Below are 22640 nucleotides of genomic sequence, written 5' to 3' on the forward strand. Positions count from 1 at the left end.
ACATAGAAACATAGAAAATAAGTGCAGGAGTAGGCCATTCGGCCCTTCGAGCCTGCACCGCCATTCAATATGATCATGGCTGATCATCCAGCTCAGTAACCTGTACCTGCCTTCTCTCCATACCCCCTGATCCCTTTAGCCACAAGGGCCACATCTAACTCCCTCTTAAATATAGCCAATGAACTGGCCTCAACTACCTTCTGTGGCAGAGAATTCCACAGACTCACCATTCTCTGTGTGAAAAAATGTTTTCTCATCTCGGTCCTAAAAGACTTCCAAGCTGTGACCCCTGGTTCTGGACTCCCCCAACATCGGGAACAATCTTCCCGCATCTAGCCTCTCCAACCCCTTAAGAATTTTATATGTTTCTATAAGATCCCCCCTCAGTCTTCTAAATTCCAGCGAGTACAAGCCTAGTCTATCCAGTCTTTCTTCATATGAAAGTCCCGCCATCCCAGGGATCAATCTGGTGAACCTTCTCTGTACTCCCTCTAAGGCAAGAACGTCTTTCCTCAGATTAGGAGACCAGAACTGTACACAATACTCCAGGTGCGGTCTCACCAATGCCCTGTACAACTGCAGTAGAACCTCCCTGCTCCTAAACTCAAATCCTCTTGCTATGAATGCCAACATACCATTCGCTTTCTTCACTGCCTGCTGCACCTGTACGCTTGCTTTCAATGACTGGTGCACCATGACACCCAGGTCACGTTGCATCTCCCCTTCTCCTAATCGGTCACCATTCAGGTAATACTCTGCTTTTCTGTTCTTGCCGCCAAAGTGGATAACCTCACATTTATCCACATTATACTGCATCTGCCATGCATTTGCCCACTCGCCTAATCTATCCAAGTCACCATGCAGCCTCCTAGCATCCTCCTCGCAGCTAACACTGCCACCCAGCTTCGTGTCATCCGCAAACTTAGAGATGTTGCATTCAATTCCCTCGTCCAAATCATTAATATACACTGTAAATAACTGGGGTCCCAGCACTGAGCCTTGCGGTACCCCACTAGTCACTGCCTGCCATTCTGAAAAGGACCCGTTTATTCCTACTCTTTGCTTCCTGTCCGCCAACCAATTTTCTATCCACCTCAACACTGAACCATCAATCTAGATCAGCGGATACAATAGATAAGGTTGGAGAAGCTGCAGGTGAACCTCTGTCTCACCTGGAAAAACTATTTGGGTCCTTGGATGGAGTTGCGGGGGGAGGCAGATGCAAGCAGCATCTTTGGAGTAACTCAGTGGGACAGGCAGCATCTTTGGAGTAACTCAGTGGGTCAGGCAGCATCTCTGGAGTAACTCAGTGGGTCACGCAGCATCTCTGGAGTAACTCAGTGGGACAGGCAGCATCTCTGGAGTAGCTCAGTGGGACAGGCAGCAATATGCTGTTGATGTGAGTTGTTAAACTTTGCTCCAATCACTGACTGGAACTTGCTGCAATGAAAAACAACACCAATGAGAGAATTTAAAGTCAATGAGTCAGTAAAAAGAAATTGGAATAGACTTTTAACCATCTGTTTAATTGTCCCAAAGACAAGTTCTTTCCTGTAGTTGAGTCTTCTGGTGGTTTCAGTGAGTGTGATCCCTAGCTCCCACCCCTCATCAGCCGAGCTTTCACTTGTGTTATCTCTCTTCTTCAGCTGCGAACTACATCCATCCATCCATCCATCCATCCCTCAGCTTTCAGTTCTGGAGGAGTTTGACCTGTGGTGTGCTTTGTCTCTGTTTGTGCATGTTCTACCTGCTATGTAGTTCCCAAACACGCTGTTTCTGAATCGAAGATGACCTTTCTGATCTGGGCCAGTTATTGAAGAAAAGTGTTCAGCTGTTGGGAAAAGCTGGAAATTATCTTTTAATTAGTGTCATATTTTGTTGAGTAATGTGGCTATTATTTTTTATATGTTAGCCACGAAGATTCAATTGCATGAGGCATTTCCATTCATTGCGGCACTTCTGATTGGAGTTACGATCGCAAGCAGTGGGCCAAATAAAAATAAATATGGGATTGGCTCTATGTCAAGTGACATCTAATGCAGACAAATACACTTTATATTTCCCTTCTCAGTTGGCACAGAGACAACCATAAGCACCAATCTATAAATTGTAACTGTTTATTGTAAAGGGAGAGAGTTTGACAATGTAGAGCCTATGTACATTGTTGCCTCTCTCTCTGCCTCTCTCTCTCTCTGTCTCTCCCTGCCTCTCTCCCTCTCCCTCCCTGCCCCCTCTCTGCGTCTCTCTCTCTCTCTCTCTCTCTCTCTCTCTCTCTCTGCGTCTCTCTCCATGCCCCTCTCTCTCCCCCTCTCTCCCCCTCTCTCCCCCCTCTCTCCCCCTCTCTCCCCTCTCTCCCCCTCTCTCCCCCCTCTCTCCCTCTCTCTCCCTCTCTCTCCCTCTCTCTCTCTCTCTCTCTCTCTCTCTCTCTCTCTCTCTCTCTCTCTCTCTCTCTCTCTCTCTCTCTCTCTCTCTCTCTCTCTCTCTCTCTCTCTCTCTCTCTCTCTCTCTCTCTCTCTCTCTCTCTCTCTCTCTCTCTCTCTCTCTCTCTCTCTCTCTCTCTCTCTCTCTGTCTCTCTGTCTCTCTCTCTGTCTCTCTCTCTGTCTCTCTCTCTGTCTCTCTCTCTCTCTCTCTCTCTCTGTCTCTCTCTCTCTCTCTGTCTCTCTCTCTGTCTCTCTCTCTCTCTCTCTCTCTCTGTCTCTCTCTCTCTCTCTCTCTCTCTCTCTCTCTCTCTCTCTCTGTCTCTCTCTCTCTCTCTCTTTGCCATAACAACTGTCCAATAATCCATGCCTGCCTGTTGTTGTTGGAAGTGCTGGATTTGGCTTTTTCATGGATTTGTAAAATGCATTAAAGAATATAAATGAATTTGCAGGTGAGTGCTGGAGCGTGTGTGTGTGACTGCAAGATGTCCACATGATGTTCTCTCAGCACCAGGGACCTGGGCATGCCCACCCCCCACACATACACACGACAATTAAACACCTGCCCCTACAGCCCACACACCTGTCTTACACCTGCCCCTACAGCCCACACACCTGTCTTACACCTGCCCCTACAGCCCACCCACCTGTCTTACACCTGCCCCTACAGCCCACACACCTGTCTTACACCTGCCCCTACAGCCCACACACCTGTCTTACACCTGCCCCTACAGCCCACACACCTGTCTTACACCTGCCCCTACAGCCACACACCTGTCTTACACCTGCCCCTACAGCCCACACACCTGTCTTACACCTGCCCCTACAGCCCACACACCTGTCTTACACCTGCCCCTACAGCCCACCCACCTGTCTTACACCTGCCCCTACAGCCCACCCACCTGTCTTACACCTGCCCCTACAGCCCTCACACCTGTCTTACACCTGCCCCTACAGCCCACACACCTGTCTTACACCTGCCCCTACAGCCTGCCCACCTGTCTCACTGCCTCCCAACACGTTTTACCTGTTTGCTTTGTTGTTAACAATGATCTCTTCTACATTTCCCTTGATCTCCATTCCCTTTGTCCTGTTTTCACACCGTACACTTCCTTATCCATGTCCCGCCCACTCCGCCTGACATCAGCCTGAAGAAGGGTCTCGACCCGAAACGTCATCCATTCCTTCTCTGCAGAGATGCTGCCTGACCTGCTGAGTTACTCCAGCACTTTGTGTCTATCTCCAGTGTAGACCAGCATCTGCAGTTCCTTCCTACACAATTAACCAGTCCTGGCTGTGTTGGGAGTCACTGGGCATGGCTGTGTTGGGAGTCACTGGGCATGGCTGTGTTGGGCTTCACTGGGCATGGCTGTGTTGGGCTTCACTGGGCATGGCTGTGTTGGGCTTCACTGGGCATGGCTGTGTGGGAGTCACTGGGCATGGCTGTGTTGGGCTTCACTGGGCATGGCTGTGTTGGGCTTCACTGGGCATGGCTGTGTTGGGCTTCACTGGGCATGGCTGTGTTGGAGTCACTGGGCATGGCTGTGTTGGGCTTCACTGGGCATGGCTGTGTTGGGCTTCACTGGGCATGGCTGTGTTGGGCTTCACTGGACATGGCTGTGTTGGGAGTCACTGGGCATGGCTGTGTTGGGCTTCACTGGGCATGGCTGTGTTGGGAGTCACTAGGCATGGCTGTGTTGGGCTTCACTGGGCATGGCTGTGTTGGGAGTCACTGGGCATGGCTGTGTTGGGCTTCACTGGGCATGGCTGTGTTGGGAGTCACTGGGCATGGCTGTGTTAGGAGTCACTGGGCATGGCTGTGTTGGGAGTCACTGGGCATGGCTGTGTTGGGAGTCACTGGGCATGGCTGTGTTGGGCTTCACTGGGCATGGCTGTGTTGGGCTTCACTGGGCATGGCTGTGTTGGGAGTCACTGGGCATGGCTGTGTTGGGCTTCACTGGGCATGGCTGTGTTGGGAGTCACTGGGCATGGCTGTGTTGGGCTTCACTGGGCATGGCTGTGCTGGGCTTCACTGGGCATGGCTGTGTTGGGAGTCACTGGGCATGGCTGTGCTGGGCTTCACTGGGCATGGCTGTGCTGGGCTTCATTGGGCATGGCTGTGCTTCTGCCCCTGGCTGGGGCCGTGACGTGCCAGTGCCAGTGTAGAAGCAGCACCGTACACTGACTGACACACGGGGTGGTACTGGGCTGCCCACACCTCTGGCAATCTCAACCAGGAAAGTACCAGCCCCATGGGTAGGAAGGAAGTGCTGGGCAGGCTGGGCTGAAGGGCCTGTTTCCACACTGTATCACTCTATGACTAAGTGTGGGACTAGTGTAGCTGGTACATGTTGGCCAGTATGAGCAGGTTGGGCTGAAGGGCCTGTTTCTGTGCTGTATCACTCTGTGACTAGTAGATCCTGTAGACTATGGGCCAGGAACAACCAAACATCCATCATTCACACACTTTCTAAAACCATTCAAACATAAACAATTCATTACAAATGTAAACGGTTCAAAATGTTTAAAATAATTTGGCAAGATTAAAAACGGAAACATTAAATATTGCAAGCAAACACTTAAAATGATTCATTTCATTTGAATTTCATTGAATTTGGATAGGTCAGGTTTAGAGTGACGTTGGCCATACACAGGCAGGTGGGACTAGTGGAGATGGGGCATGTTGGCCAGTATGGGCAAGTTAGGCTGAAGGGCCTGTTTCCACACTGTAGCACTCTATGACTAGTGGAGATGGGGCATCTTGGCCAGTATGGGCAGACTGGGCTGAAGGGCCTGTTTCCACACTGTATCACTCTTTGACTCTATGACTAGGTGGGACTAGTGTAGGTGGGACATGTTGGTCGGTGTGGGCAGGCTGGGCTGAAGGACCTGTTTCCACACTGTAGCACTCTATGACTAGTGGAAATGGAGCGTGTTGGCCAGTATGGGCAAGTTAGGCTGAAGGGCCTGTTTCCACACTGTATCACTCTTTGACTCTATGACTAGGTGGGACTAGTGTAGGTGGGACATGTTGGTCGGTGTGGGCAGGCTGGGCTGAAGGACCTGTTTCCACACTGTAGCACTCTATGACTAGTGGAAATGGAGCGTGTTGGCCAGTATGGACAAGTTAGGCTGAAGGGCCTGTTTCCACACTGTATCACTCTATGACTAGTGGAGATGGGGCATATTGGCTAGTATGGGCAGACTGGGCTGAAGGGCCTGTTTCCACACTGTATCACTCTATGACTAGTGGAGATGGGGCATATTGGCCAGTATGGGCAGACTGGGCTGAAGGGCCTGTTTCCACACTATCACTCTATGACTAGTGGAGATGGGGCATCTTGGCCAGTATGGGCAGGCTGGGCTGAAGGGCCTGTTTCCACACTGTATCACTCTATGACTAGTGGAGATGGGGCATCTTGGCCATTATGGGCAGGCTGGGCTGAAGGGCCTGTTTCCACACTGTATCACTCTATGACTAGTGGAGATGGGGCATGTTGGCCAGTATGGGCAGGCTGGGCTGAAGGGCCTGTTTCCGTGCTGTATGACTCACTCAAACAGTTCAAAAATGTAAACTAGAAATGAGTATCTCCAGTGGAAATGCATAGTGTTGCTGAATGTACCGCAGGTCTAAAGCATAGGACAATGTGCTGGAAGAACCTAGTGGGTCAGGCAACAACTGTGGAAGAGTGGAATGTCCTCAGACTGGTGCACAGGTCTACCTTGGCTCTAGGAATCGTGGGGGACGTGGAGAAGTCCACTGATGGACCTAGTCTGGACGCCATTATCACAGTGCATTTTCCTGGCTACTGCAATTGGTTGCCCGCTGTTATCAGGCTTCTGAACAGTCCTTCCATCAGCTAGGGTACTGTCCGATTCACCTCTACCCCACTGCGGACATTAGACTTTGTCTGTGAAACTGATGCGCTTCAATGCTGAGAACCAGATTCTGCCCTCTGTATCTTCAGAGGACAATACAGCTCACCCACTCCATGACACACTGGTCAACCTGAGGAGTACCTTCAGCAACAGACTGGTCCCACCGAGATACAGCACAGAACGCCACAGGAGATCCTTCTTCCCTGTGGCTATCAAACTGTACAACTCCTCCCCCTTCTGTCGTGGGGTAGACTGAGACTGAGACTGAGACCGAGACTGAGACCGAGACTGAGACTGAGACTGAGACTGAGACTGAGACTGAGACTGACTCCCTCCTTCCAATCTTTGCACATCCCCAAAGCCTTTCCACTCCTCACTTAATTTTCATCTTTCATGAATTTTGTGTTTTTTATGATTGTTGGCAAATTAATTCCCTCTTGGGATAATTACAGTTCTACCGTATGGTATCAAGTCAAGTCAAGTCAAGTCAATTTTATTTGTATAGCACATTTAAAAACAACCCACGTTGACCAAAGTGCTGCACATCTAATTAGGAAAAAAAAAAAAGAAACATACAGTGGCAGGAAGCCAAACACAACGGCGCGGCCATCTTGAACAAAATGTTTAACTAAAGCAGAATGGTGTCCCGCGGCCGAGCCGCACCGGGCGATGGAAGGCCCCGCGGCCGCGCCGCACCGGGCGATGGAAGGCCCCGCGGCCGAGCCGCACCGGGGGATGGAAGGCCCCGCGGCCGAGCCGCACCGGGCGATGGAAGGCCCCGCGGCCGCGCCGCACCGGGCGATGGAAGGCCCCGCGGCCGAGCCGCACCGGGCGATGGAAGGCTCCGCGGAAGAGACCTAAAAAAAAAAGAAAGATTCCCCCCCCCCACCCCCCCCCCCCCACATACCCACCCACCCTCACCACCCCCCCCACCCCCCCCCCCCCCCCCCCCCACCCCCCCCCCCCCCCCCCACCCCCCACTTACACAACACACAAACAAAAAGGACAAAGGACAAACAGACTGCCAGCGAGAGCAAATACTGCACCTGGTCTCCGTGTCTGTGGCAGGAAACCATTTGTATGGCATGGTATGGTTCCCCCTTGCTCTACCTACTGCACTTGAGTTGGAGTATTTATGTATGTTATATCTGATCTGTGTGGACAGCATGTGAAACAAAGCACTTCACTGTAGCTCATTACATGTGACAGCTGTACAGATCTCTGTGTTTGCCAGGGTTCAGCATTAGCCTGCACTTCCCCATGGTCACCGCGGCACATGCTGACACCACCTGGAACTGCTGGTGCCCCTGAAAACATCTGCAACATGGTCTCATCAGCGGAAATGGCACGACACTTATAGTAATGATAGCATGAGTCAGACAGCACGGAAACAGGCCCTTCAGCCTAACCTGCCCATACTGGCCAACACGTCCCATCTCCACTATAGAGTCAGACAGCACGGAAACAGGCCTTTCAGCCTAACCTGCCCATACTGGCCAACACGCCCCATCTCCACTATAGAGTGATACAGCACGGAAACAGGCCCTTCAGCCCAACGTTTATTTATTAAAAAGAACACAAAGTGCCGGAGTAACTCAGCGGGTCAGGCAGCATCTGTGGAGAACATGGATGGGTGACGTTTTGGGGGGGGGGGGGGGGTCAGGACCCATCTTCAGACTTTATTAACATTTTTCAACAAATCAGTTTATTTTATTAACACTCTTTACTTCTTCTATGACCTTAACAAACACAACCTGTTTTGTTCAAATAGTTAAAATGATAGAATTGTTGAAATATTTCACATAATGATTGCCATTTAACCAAAAGCCTGATTGAATTTGAATGGATGAAGAATTCATAGTTTTTAATGATTGCAGAACTATCTTGTAATGATATTCAATACTATTAACTGTCAAGAGTGAGAACTCAGCAAAACCAAGCAAATTACCTCGTTTGTAATGTCATGGGCATCAACAGTAGTGCGTGCCAACAAGTTTGGATATCCCATGTGAGTCCACATCGCCTGTACTGGAATACTGTGGGAACATATCAAGGTTTTTAATGACAAACAACATCAAAATAGAACTGAGCTTGAATAAAGATGACCAGTTAACCAGGGCAGTAATCTCCAATGACAAGGTAGGGAAGTCAAATGTGAGCACTGTGATATCAAAATGGAGCTGGTTTGCTGATAGGACAAGGGTCAGTCTGAAGAAGGTCCCAACCCAAAACGTCACCTATCCATGTTCTCCAACGATGCTGCCTGACCTGCTGAGTTACTCCAACACTCTGTGAAACGTCACCTATCCATGTTCTCCAACGATGCTGCCTGACCCGCTGAGTTACTCCAGCACTCTGTGAAACGTCACCTATCCATGTTCTCCACAGATGCTGCCTGACCCGCTGAGTTACTCCAGCACTCTGTGAAACGTCACCTATCCATGTTCTCCACAGATGCTGCCTGACCCACTGAGTTACTCCAGCACTCTGTGAAACGTCACCTATCCATGTTCTCCACAGATGCTGCCGGACCCACTGAGTTACTCCAGCACTCTATCACTCACACCTACCTGATATATCTCTCCCCTCAACCCTATTCTCCATAACCTGTGACATTTTCACACTAACACTATCTACACTGTCACACTGACAGAAGTTACTATAATAATCAGTTTCTGATTGTTTATTCAGAATTGATATTTAGAATTCTCATGTGAATATTTTTCCACCAACATGTTGGATGTGTAGAGGAAATGGAGTGGTGAATGATGGTATTGAATAATACATGCAATTCCCAAACGAGGTTGCTGCCCCGAACCTCCTGTTGCAGCCGTCAGATGGCCAAGTGGCAGATAAAGAATTGATGACTGATAATTTGAATGGCCTCGAGGCATTTATTTTAAAGATGTTGACCAATTCAGAAAGCACGCAGAAATCCCAGTAAACCATTAAAGTTTCATAGGCCAGTGTGCGGGGGTGTTTACAAAGTAGCTGTGATTTATAGATGACTACAAAGTGGGGTCAGAGATGCGGTAACTGTGAAGATGCTCATTCCCACTGATGCTTCCCATTTCCCCACGATGTGCTAAATATTCACAAATGTACAGAGAGCATTCTGAATCATTTTAATCACAAGGTCATCTGTGCCAGTTCCAGCAATTCCAGGGAAGGAATACCGTGCCAATAAAGCATTGATTCAATCTGTGAAATCAATCTCGGACAGACACAAAGCATGATGGCCTCAGCGGGTCAGGCAGCATCTCCGCACAATTATACAGAAGAGGAGAAGTTGATTAATAGTTTTGGGTAAAGGGTAGTTTTGTCCAGTTCTGCTGATGACTGTTTGAGGTGCTTGAAAGGCTAATTGTTTGCAACAGAACTGTAAAAAGAGCTAAAAAAATAGAGAACATAATGAAGTTTGCATAGAAATCCTTTCCCTAGTTCTTTCAAATATTTAATTTTAGGACTTTTAATCTTTTGATTCACTGATTTTTCTAACACTTCAAAATATCAGTTCAGTGAATCATGAGTGTTTTCCCAGTCATTATATAAGAACATCAAGTGTTTGAATTAGAAAACCAGGGCACAGGAAATGCATAAAACTGCTGGTTTTGGAGAGAGATTTGAACTCTCTCCAGAGAGGGATTTAAAATACAAACATAATCAGGATGTAACAGGTATTCTCTGCCTGAAATGTTAACATGTTATGTCTCATGAGAGATGTTGTTTTCTCTACTTTTGTATTTTCAACAGTTTTTGTAAGATTATTAGTTTTGGGAGTGCTGGAGAATTGGTGAAAGGCTGGCAAGGCTGGCACGCTGAGACATGGTGTCTCTCTCCACAGATGCTGCCTGACCTACTCACTATCCCACTGCTCTGTTTTTATATCCTCTATGCTGTCATGGACCATAGTGCTGGAGAGCTGGTGAAAGGCTGGCAAGGCTGGCACGCTGAGACATGGTGTCTCTCTCCACAGATGCTGCCTGACCTGCTCACTATCCCACTGTTCTGTTTTTATATCCTCTATGCTGTCATGGACCATAGTACAGCACAGCACAATGCTTGTGCTGAACATGATGCAAATTAAACTTAGCCATTACGCACAATTTTGTACAGAATAGGTTTAAAGTGCAAAGATATAAATCTATATAATGTAGGGAGAAGGTGATGCTGAGACTTAAACCAAAGATAGGATGTGACTGGTTCCTGCACTGCCCGTTAACAAGCTGTTATAACTAAATCTTCTAACCCCCCTCTCTAACTCCAGGTCCCTCAGGTCGGCCGACTTGGGGCTACTCACTATCCCGCGGTCTAGGCTTAAGCTCAGGGGTGACCGCGCTTTTGTGGTTGCAGCTCCTAGACTGTGGAACAGCATCCCTCTCCCCATCAGAACTGCCCCCTCCATCCACTCCTTTAAGTCCAGGCTCAAAACCTATTTCTACTCCCTAGCATTTGAGGCCCTCTGAGGGGGCGCTGTGAACTGTTTATGTATGTGCTGTTATGTTTGTGTGCCATTGTATGTTCGTTCTTAGTACCTGAACTGATGTACAGCACTTTGGAGAACTGGTGAAAGGCTGGCAAGGCTGTCAAGCTGAAACATCGGTCAACCCACCAGGCCAACGTGGGTTGTTTTTAAATGTGCTATACAAATTGACTTGACTTGACTAAAGCAACCATTTGTGAAAGGAAGCAATTGCAGATAATGTAAATACACCAGAGAGAGGGGTAATGCTGGAAGCACTGTGATCAGACAGTGTTTGTACCCAGCTCTGCCCCCACACTGGAAGCACTGTGATCAGACACTGTGATCAGACACTGTGATCAGACACTGTGATCAGACACTGTGATCAGACACTGTGATCAGACACTGTGATCAGACACTGTGATCAGACACTGTGATCAGACACTGTGATCAGACACTGTGATCAGACACTGTGATCAGACACTGTGATCAGACACTGTGATCAGACACTGTGATCAGACACTGTGATCAGACACTGTGATCAGACACTGTGATCAGACACTGTGATCAGACACTGTGATCAGACACTGTGATCAGACACTGTGATCAGACAGTGTTTGTACCCAGCTCTGCCCCCACTCTGTTTGCCCCTTGCCCCTCACTATCATCCTCAGTGTTAACCCACATCCATGGCCAACTACCAGGCAGGTGATCAATTTGCACTCCCATGAATGGACCAAAGAACACATGGAAATGTATTTAATCCAGGCTTACTTTGCATTTGTTCAGCATCAGGTGTTTGCAGACTAATGTTGGAGACTAATGGTTGCAAGTTCTGGTTTTGCCATCTCACCTGAAGCTTCAGCTTTAAGCAGGGTAGTGTTTTATTCGGGATCACCATGTAACCTGTCCTGTCGAGTTGGAGGGGGAGGTGGTACCTTCTACATTTGACTGTATTTCAGCAAATGTAATGATGAGATTCATTATAACCTGCATTGATGCATGCAACATGTCTACATGGAGAGTCCATGACCATCCTTCCTCCAGCTACACATTGCTACAGTTACAGCATAGACCATAGGACAGGCCCTCCAGCCCACAATGTCTGCACAGAACATGATACTAAGATAGATAGACACAAAAAGCTGGAGTAACTCAGCGGGTCAGGCAGCATCTCTGGAGAGAAGGAAAGGGTGACGTTTCACAGAGTGCTGGAGTAACTCAGCGGGACAGGCAGCATCTCTGGAGTGAAGGAAAGGGTGACGTTTCGGGCGAGACCCTTCTTCAGACTCAGGTCTCAACCTGAAACGTCACCCATTCCTTCTCTCCAGAGATGCTGCCTGTCCCACTGAGTACCTCCAGCTTTCTGTGTCTATCTTCGGTTTAAACCAGCATCTGCAGTTCCTTTTTATACATGATACTAAGATAAACTAATCTCCTCTACCTGCACGTGGTCCATATCCCTACATATAAAAGACATCCACATCACAATCGGCAACACGTTCCAGCACCCACCACCCTCTGTGTGAAGACAGTTGCTCTAAACATCTCCTTTAAACTCTGCCCTTCTCACCAGGAAGCTATGCCGTCTCGTCTTTGATATCCCTACCCATTGGTAAAAGGTTCTGACTGTCTACTGTATCGGCACTGTTCCAATGGAGCCAGATACCGGGCACTCAGTCAAACCTGGAGATTGAATAGAGGCGTTCTGAAATGAAGGTATTTTGAGTTGTATCATTGATAACATTCGTGGTAATTTTGTATTTTGCTGCTGAGAATTAACAACGAATTGATTCTACGGAAACTAAATCAGTTCTCACGTTGGTCTGCTACTAAATGCACAATTGTATTGCTGGTTAAAAGAAAAGTCACTTTAAGGTGGGTAAAAACAGATAGAAATTCAGAGCAGGAGAAGAAACGTCTTAAACACTCCACAGCAACTCTGTGTTAATGTAGTGAGATGCCAGGGTGCAGAAATGCAAGTCTAATATCTAATCTGTATTGAATTGGTGGCTTTCAGTCAAATTAGTAGTGAGCAGGCTATAATTGACGACTAATTCTGGGTTAACAATGGTAAACTGGGTGTGAATGCTGCTACTGATCTCTTTGTGTGCACGTGGATACAAGGTCAGGCCATGGTTTATTCAGTCGTGTATCTCCCTCAGTGTGGCCGTCCAGTAGAGCATGTAAAGGTTGATAGAAGGATGAGCACAGCTCACGTGCACCGCTGCACAACATTCAACGCCTGTAAAACCACACATCGTTTTCCAAGAGAAAGCAGAGGCATGAGTGTCAGGAGGTTGGCTTCCTGGTGATTGTCTCGGTACATGCCAGGAACATACCGTCTGTACATGGAAGAGTTGACCAACTGTGCAGTTTAACAGTTGTTGTCCAGGGTCATGGGGATCTATGTTGTTTAGTCCTTCAATGTGCAAACCACCACCATCCCTATTTTATCTCCCATTTGCTGCAGCCCTGGTGTAATAGACTAATGTTCAAAATGCCATAAACTGTTGGAGCAGTGTGGTAGTACACAATGGAACAAACAAAGCTGCCCATGCCTGTCTGAAGAAGGGTCTCCACCCAAAACGTCATCTATCCATGTCCTCCACAGATGCTGCCTGACCCGCTGAGTTACTCCAGCACTCTGTGAAACGTCACCTATTCATGTCCTCCACAGATGCTGCCTGACCTGCTGAGTTACTCCAGCATTGTGTGAAACGTCACCTATCCATGTCCTCCACAGATGCTGCCTGACCCGCTGAGTTACTCCAGCCCATTGGAGAGCTTGCACTGTGATTGTTGTGGAGGTAGAGTGGGGTGGTGGAAGGGTGTAAGTCACGTGGAGATCTGCGACCAGTGGCATTCACGGGGATGTGTGCTGGACCCTAGCTGTCTGTGATATATATAAATTACTGGGTGAAAGTTGAGCTGGGTTGGTTAGTAAATTTACAAACTACATGAAAATGGTGGAGGAATTGCAGAGAGCAAAGAAGGCAGTCAGAGGATGCAGCGGGATTCAGATCCGTGACAGGAATGGGCAGGCAAATGGCAGGTGGAGTTTAATTGGAGCATGGGTGAGGTGTTGAGGGAGATATGAGACCACTGCAGAAGGGGGTTCCTACTGTAAGTATTACAGGTGCTTGATCCTCAGTTATGGCAGCATATCCCCGTGGGCTGGCTTGTTTGTGCGTGAGCCGTGTTCATTAGCTGTTCAGTACCTGCACCCAGCAAGGTTTGGGAAACCATGTTTCTCTAAAGTTGTCTGGCAGAATCCCACAGCCCACTAACGGCTCTGAAATCTGTGAAACTGCTAAATTCCACACACGGAAAGCAATAGTTGAAGCATAATTCAGCACAGTAATGATGAAGAATAATAACAAGAAGTCATTAGCATCGCGAGTCAGACTCCACACAAAGGAACTATGTGCTTGTAATGAAATCTCAGGGAAGGAGAAAATTACAGAAAATAGTTTAGCAAACTAAGTTGCTAAAATTACATTCCTAAATTAACGGTTAAATGATTGGATATGTAGCTTGCAATTTAAACAAAATAAATGAAATGACTCTCTTTGGATCAATAATGTTAAACATGAAATGAGTGAATTGAAAGAAGAGGTAACCATTAATGATGCAGATTGATGAAGAGGGAAGTCATTAATGATGTAGAGTTGAGTAGTGACTTTGACAAGTTTACTCTGAATGTCCCTTCCCAATGTGCTGCTGAAACGCTGGGCTGAGGGTCAGAGTTTATGAAGAATTTAATGAAAAGTAATTAGTTGGACATTAAACTGGAATGCTTGGTGGTTAATGAAGCATCAACCACAAATAAAATCCGCCAGAGGGCAGTGAAATGTGTGAGGATGGGCATGCCCTCGTGTTCATAAATGATAGGAGAAGAATTAGGCCATTCGGCCCATCAAGTCTACTATACCATTCAATCATGGCTGATCTATCTCTCCCTCCCAATCCCATTCTCCTGCCTTCTCCCCATAACCCCTGACACCTGTATTAATCATATTTAGTACTAACCACTCAGAGACATTGTGCAGTTCCTTGGATGATGTGAGGGAACTGGAAAACAGCTGATATCACCAAATGATGAAAGGTCAGAAGTTGTATTTCAATGGCAAAGCTGTTCAGGTCACCCCATTACAGGAAGGGTGTGGAGGCCTTGGAGAGGAGGTTTACCAGAACCTGCCTGGATCAGAGGGTTTCAGATACAAGGAGGGGTTGGAGAGGAGGTTTACCAGAACCTGCCTGGATCAGAGGGTTTCTGATACAAGGGGAGCTTGGATAAACATGGAGATAGACACAATGCTGGAGTAACTCAGCAGGGACAGGCAGCATCTGTGGAGAGAGGGAATGGGTGACGTTTCGGGTCAAGACCCTTCTTGATAAACATGGATTATTTTCTCTGGAACGTTGGAAGTTGAGGGGAGACTTGATAGAGATGTATAAAATGATTAGAGGCACAGGGTAGACAAGCAGAACTGTTTTCCCAGAGTGGAAATGTCCAGCACTAGAGGACATAACTCTAAGGTGAGAGGGGGAAAGTTTAATGGAGCTGTGGGGGGCAAGGATTTTACACAGAGTGGTGGGAACACATTCCCAGGACTGGTTTAGTTCACTTTATTTATTGTCAGGTGTACCGTGGTACAATGAAAATCTTTGGTGGTTTACGAAGAAACGATAGTGGTGTTTTAAGAGATTTTTAGATTGGCACATGGAAGCGCAAGGAATAGAGGGATATAGACGATGTATAGTACAGGCAGAGGAGATCACTTTAACTTGGCATCATGTTCAGCACTCACATTGTGGGCTGAAGGGCCTGTTCCTGTGTTGTACCATGTTCCATAAACAGGCTTGTGAGAAAATACAGCAAATGATACGGTTCATTGGTCTAACATACACAGGTAACGTGAAACTCCACTCGCATACAGTTCAGTCAAAGTCTTACCCTCCATAAGCACGCACATACCCAAGTACAAGCATGTAACTACAGGAGATTACACTGGGACACTACCCGGGTCATCGCGTTTGGGTGGGCAGAGGGTGGGGTGGGTGGGATGGGTGGGCAGTGGGTGGGATGGGTGTGAGTGGGCCACTCTCTGCCTGAGGGCTGCTGAATGACAGCCCCCCATCACATCCAAGCACTTTAACTCCCCTTCCTATTCCCACACTGACCTTTCTGTCCAAGGCCTCCTCCACTATCAGAGTGAGGCCACACGCAAATTGGAGGAACATCACATCGATTGTGGATGATCAGCCATGATCACAGTGAATGGCGGTGCTGGCTCGAAAGGGCGAATGGCCTCCTCCTGCACCTATTTTCTATGTTAACAAGGTATGTGTCCGTGCTCACGGAGACACATCATCTGCACCTGTGGGGTGGTGGACCTGCCCCTGTGGGGGGGTGGACCTGCACCTGTGGGGGGGTGGACCTGCCCCATCACCTGTGGGGTGGTGGACCTGCCCCATCACCTGTGGGGGGGTGGACCTGCACCTGTGGGGGGGTGGACCTGCACCTGTGGGGGGGTGGACCTGCACCTGTGGGGGGGGTGGACCTGCACCTGTGGGGGGGTGGACCTGCACCTGTGGGGGGGTGGACCTGCCCCATCACCTGTGGGGTGGTGGACCTGCCCCATCACCTGTGGGGGGGTGGACCTGCACCTGTGGGGGGGTGGACCTGCACCTGTGGGGGGGGTGGACCTGCACCTGTGGGGGGGTGGACCTGCCCCATCACCTGTGGGGTGGTGGACCTGCCCCATCACCTGTGGGGGGGTGGACCTGCACCTGTGGGGGGGTGGACCTGCCCCATCACCTGTGGGGTGGTGGACCTGCCCCATCACCTGTGGGGGGTGGACCTGCACCTGTGGGGGGGTGGACCTGCACCTGTGGGGGGCTGGACCTGCACCTGTGGGGGGGTGGACCTGCACCTGTGGGGGGGTGGACCTGCCCCATTACCTGTGGGGTGGTGGACCTGCCCCATCACCTGTGGGGGGGTGGACCTGCCCCATTACCTGTGGGGGGGGGGGTGGACCTGCCCCATCACCTGTGGGGTGGTGGACCTGCCCCATTACCTGTGGGGGGGTGGACCTGCACCTGTGGGGGGGTGGACCTGCACCTGTGGGGGGGGGGGGGGGGGGTGGACCTGCCCCATCACCTGTGGGGTGGTGGACCTGCACCTGTGGGGGGGTGGACCTGCACCTGTGGGGGGGTGGACCTGCCCCATTACCTGTGGGGTGGTGGACCTGCCCCATCACCTGTGGGGGGGGGGTGGACCTGCCCCATTACCTGTGGGGGGGTGGACCTGCCCCATTACCTGTGGGGGGGTGGACCTGCCCCATTACCTGTGGGGGGGTGGACCTGCACCTGTGAGGGGGTGGACCTGCACCTGTGGGGGGGGTGGACCTGCCCCATTACCTGTGGGGGGGGTGGACCTGCCCCTCTGTCAACAATACTCCACAACTCTCTTGTTACAACAACCAGTGGAGTGAAAGAATCTTGTTCTTGCTTTAGAGGCAAGAGATGAAATCGTACCTCGTGCCAAAACTTACACCAGACCAGACCTGATCAAGGCAAATCTAGTTCATTGTGGTACACCGTGGCTCAGGGATAGCAGGCTGAGGTGGACTTTACAGTTTGCGAGCTGGCTGCACTGACCGGCTGCTGCATGACTTCATTTCAACAGCACGTTGCTGGTGGTGATACATTGTCGTGTTTACTGAGGTTGTGAAAAGCACTGTATAATGGCAGGGTGTGAATGGACATGGCTGTACATTGTCTGACTGAGGAGAAGGATGGAGAGGGAGGGCAGGGGTTCTCTAGTGCAGGGAGGCAGTGAGACACAAGGCCCGGGGTCATTGGGCATTCTGTGGGTTCACAACTGAAATGCTGAGTGTGTAACTGGATAAACAGGAGTGGGGCCAAGCAATCTGTAGCCTGCTGACCTGTCAACTGAGAGAGATGGGAGGGGACCATGTCATCGTGTGCTGCAGCAGAGCCTGGCCGGTGGCAGCTAGGCTCCTCTGTGCTGTGGCAACAGTGAGACTTGGTCCTGGAGGTGCAAGCACTGAAACGCAGGGCGGGTAGCCACTGCTCACCAGGCAGTGCCAACCTACCTGTGAAGGGACAATGAATGGAGCAGATGGAATAATGTGCAGGAAGCAACTGCAGATGCTGGTTTAAACCAAAGATAGACAATGCTGGAGTAACTCAACGGGTCAGTGGTACAGACCAGAGCCTCACTCTGGCAGTGACCCGAGAACTCCTTCCAGTACAGACACAAAGTGCTGGAGTAACTCAGTGGGTCAGGCAGCATCTGTGGAGAACATGGATAGGTGATGTTTCACAGAGTGCTGGAGTAACTCAGCGGGTCAGGCAGCATCTGTGGAGAACATGAATAGGTGATGTTTCACAGAGTGCTGGAGTAACTCAGCGGGTCAGGCAGCATCTGTGGAGAGAAGGAATGGGTGACGTTTCGGGTCGAGGCCCATTCTTCAGGAGTTACTACAGCTGAGTTACTCCAGTTTTTTGTGTCTATCTTCGGTGTAAACTAGCCTCTGCTGTTCCTTGTTACAACTCTTTCCAGTATTATTGATTTACTTTGTATTTGTAATCACTTACTATGAAACGTTCTCAACTACATTTCAACCAATGAAGAGATATATTAAATAAACTAGTATACTGTCCCTTACATATTTTCTTCCATTTTTATGGCTGCTACAAAATGATCTGCAGTCTCAAAGTTGAGTGTGTGCAAGGGGAATGGTGTGAGTATTTGTAAGCTGTGCTTGGATCTGGAAGGTTGGACATAGGGAGGTTCAGCCGTGTCTGATACATTGGTTCACCATGTATGGTCATATTATTAAGATGTGTTGATCAGAGTTGAGAGTTTTTGTTGAAACATTGCGTTGACTTGTCGTTGTATTGCTGCCAACGTTGTGTTGGGGTTGTAGTTGAACCGGTACTTTGGATCTGTCTTCACTAAGGAAGATATAAACAATCTCTCAGATGTTCTAGTGGCCAGAGATCCTAGGGTGACGGAGGAACTGGAAGAAATCCACATTAGGCAGGAAAAGGTTTTGGGCAGACTGATGGGACTGAAGGACGATAAATCCCCAGGGCCTGATGGTCTGCATCCCAGGGTACTTAAGGAGGTGGCTCTAGAAATTGTGGACGCATTGGTGATCATTTTCCAATGTTCTATAGTTTCCGGGTCAGTTCCTGTGGATTGGAGGGTAGCTAATGTTATCTGACTTTTTAAGAAAGGAGGGAGAGAGAAAACGGGAAATTATAGACCAGTTAGTCTGATATCAGTGGTGGGGAAGATGCTGGAGTCAATTATCAAAGACGAAATTGCGGAGCATTTGGATAGCAGTAACAGAATCATTCCGAGTCAGCATGGATTTACGAAGGGGAAATCATGCCTGACTAATCTTCTGGAATTTATTGAGGATGTAACTAGGAAAATTGACAGGGGAGAGCCGGTGGATGTGGTGTACCTTGACTTTCAGAAAGCCTTCGACGAAGTCCCACATAGGAGATTAGTTGGCAAAATTAGAGCACATGGTATTGGAGGTAGGGTACTGACATGGATAGAAAATTGGTTGACAGACAGATAGCAAAGAGTGGGGATAAATGGGTCCCTTTCAAAATGGCAGGCAGTAACTAGTGGGGTACCGCAAGGCTCGGTGCTGGGACCGCAGCTATTTACAATATACATCAATGACTTGGATGAAGGGATTAAAAGTACCATTAGCAAATTTGCAGATGATACAAAGCTGGGTGGTAGTGTGATCTGTGAGGAAGATGCTATGAGGTTGCAGGGTGACTTGGACAGGTTGTGTGAGTGGGCGGATGCATGGCAGATGCAGTTTAATGTGGATAAGTGTGAGGTTATCCACTTTGGAGGTAAGAATAGGAAGGCAGATTATTATCTGAATGGTGTCAAGTTAGGAAAAGGGGACATACAACGAGATCTGGGTGTCCTAGTGCATCAGTCACTGAAAGGAAGCATGCAGGTACAGCAGGTAGTGAAGAAAGCCAATGGAATGTTGGCCTTCATAACAAGAGGAGTTGTATAGGAGCAAAGAAGTCCTTCTGCAGTTGTACAGGGCCCTAGTGAGACCACACCTGGAGTACTGTGTGCAGTTCTGGTCTCCAAATTTGAGGAAGGATATTCTTGTTATTGAGGGCGTGCAGCGTAGGTTTACTAGGTTAATTCCCGGAATGGCGGGACTGTCATATGTTGAAAGACTGGAGCGACTAGGCTTGTATACACTGGAATTTAGAAGGATGAGAGGAGATCTTATCGAAATGTATAAGATTATTAAGGGGTTGGACACGTTCATCATATCATCATATCATCATATATATACAGCCGGAAACAGGCCTTTTCGGCCCTCCAAGTCCGTGCCGCCCAGCGATCCCTGCACATTAACACTATCCTACACCCACTAGGGACAATTTTTACATTTACCCAGCCAATTAACCTACATACCTGTACGTCTTTGGAGTGTGGGAGGAAACCGAAGATCTCGGAGAAAACCCACGCAGGTCACGGGGAGAACGTACAAACTCCTTACAGTGCAGCACCCATAGTCAGGATCGAACCTGAGTCTCCGGCGCTGCATTCGCTGTAAAGCAGCAACTCTACCGCTGCGCCACCGTGCCGCCCACGTTAGAGGCAGAAAACATGTTCCCAATGTTGGGGGAGTCCAGAACCAGGGGCCACAGTTTAAGAATAAGGGGTAGGCCATTTAGAACTGAGATGAGGAAAAACTTTTTCAGTCAGAGAGTTGTGAATCTGTGGAATTCTCTGCCTCAGAAGGCAGTGGAGGTCAATTCTCTGAATGCATTCAAGAGAGAGCTAGATAGAGCTCTTAAGGATAGTGGAGTCAGGGGGTATGGGGAGAAGGCAGGAACGGGGTACTGATTGAGAATGATCAGCCATGATCACATTGAATGGCGGTGCTGGCTCGAAGGGCCGAATGGCCTCCTCCTGCACCTATTGTCTATTGTCTATTGTCTATTGACTTGTCGTTGTATTGCTGCCAATGTTGTGTTGTAGTAGCGGCTCCACCCAGACATGAAGCTTTGGTGAATTATGGGATGCTGTTGTTGCTCGTGGAGCTGGACTCAGCTCGCCTCTACCCTGCAGCAGTCAGCTCCAAACCTCCATCCTCTGATATTAAGCACCATGTTTTAAATAATTTACTACCGCAACTGGAAAATTAAGTGGGCTTTTATTCCAATTACCTCATGGTCTACTTGCATTGATCTGCATTAAACGAGTGTATTTAGCTCTTAAATTAAAGGAAGATGAACAACAATTTGTGGTGTGCCCGGGTCAAGCTCATTCCAAGCAAGTTGGAATTTGATTTTATGGATTAAGTATTGTGAAATCTGCTTTTTTCTAATATATATAGAGTTTTCATTTTAATGAACTTTGATAATATGTGAAATGACATAATGTCTAGGTAGACACAAAAGGCTGGAGTAACTCAGCGGGTCAGGCAGCATCTGTGGAGAACATGGATAGTTGACGTTTCACAGAGTGCTGGAGTAACTCAGCGGGTCAGGCAGCATCTGTGGAGAACATGGATAGGTGATGAAACAAAATACAGAGCGGAGGTGCAGAACCTGGCGGACTGGTGCTCGGATAACAACCTGTCCCTAAATACCACCAAGACCAAGGAGCTGATCATCAACTTCCATAGGTCACATAACGGGGAATATGCCCCGATCTCTATCAACGGGGACAGTGTGGAGAGAGTGTCCAGCTTCAAGTTTCTGGGCACTCACATTTCGGAGGACCTAACATGGTCCAATAACACTGCTGCGCTGGTCAAGAAGGCACAGCAAAGACTGTTCTACCTAAGAACACTGAAAAAGTCTGGTCTACCCCAACAGCTGCTGACGACCTTCTACTGCTGCACCATAGAGAGCATCCTAACGCATGGCATCCCTGTGTGGTACCTCAGCTGCACGGAGGCAGAAAGGAAAGCTCTACAGCGGGTAGTCCATAGAGCTCAGAGGGCCATCGGAACACAGCTACCAGACTTGGAGGGCATCTACAACACACGATGCCTCAGAAAAGCCACCAGCATCCACAAAGACTCTTCACACCCCTGCAACAGTCTGTTCGAACTCCTTCCATCGGGCAGACGATACAAGGCCTTCTACGCCCGCACCTCCAGACTCAGGAACAGCTTCATCCCCAGGGCCATAGCTGCTATGAACCGGTCCTGCTGAGCCGGATGGTCACATCGCACAGTGATCCGGCACAGATCTCCTTGCACTTTACCCTGTCTAAAACTGTTACAATTGTTTCGTTGGGTTGCTGTTGTCTAAATTACTTAAATTATTGCATCGTATGGGAGGCGCATTCCCAATCTCGTTGTACCCCTGGGTACAATGACAATAAAGATATATTGTATTGTATTGTATTGTGACGTTTCACAGAGTGCTGGAGTAACTCAGCGGGTCAGGCAGCATCTGTGGAGAACATGGATAGGTGACGTTTCACAGAGTGCTGGAGTAACTCAGCGGGTCAGGCAACATCTGTGGAGAACATGGATAGGTGATGTTTCACAGAGTCCTGGAGTAACTCAGCAGGTCAGGCAGCATCTCTGGAGAGAAGGAATGGGTGACGTTTCGGGTCGAGACCCTTCTCCTAGCCCTAATGTCTAGGTATCCAGCTTGCTCTGGTCAGTGGGGAACCAGGGAGCATTACACCAGTTGTGCACTTTCATAGACATCGTGAGAATTCTTGCCAGGATTATTGATTTCCGTTTATGCTGAGTCGTGTAACATCGTTGGAATACGATGGAGATTTAATTTGCGAGCTCCGTTTTAGTTGTCAGCTTTGTACGTG

At 48.7% G+C, this 22640-nt stretch overlaps 1 protein-coding gene across 1 annotated transcript in view; it reads left to right on the plus strand.

Annotated features, from left to right (window-relative positions):
* The window catches only part of immp2l (inner mitochondrial membrane peptidase subunit 2), a 274230-nt gene that overhangs the window by 184646 nt on the left and 66944 nt on the right, over positions 1-22640 (plus strand). The gene's annotated exons all lie outside the window — the stretch shown is intronic.

The sequence above is a fragment of the Rhinoraja longicauda genome, chromosome 20 (genome assembly GCF_053455715.1).
Source record: "Rhinoraja longicauda isolate Sanriku21f chromosome 20, sRhiLon1.1, whole genome shotgun sequence".
NCBI classification, from domain to species: domain Eukaryota; kingdom Metazoa; phylum Chordata; class Chondrichthyes; order Rajiformes; family Arhynchobatidae; genus Rhinoraja; species Rhinoraja longicauda.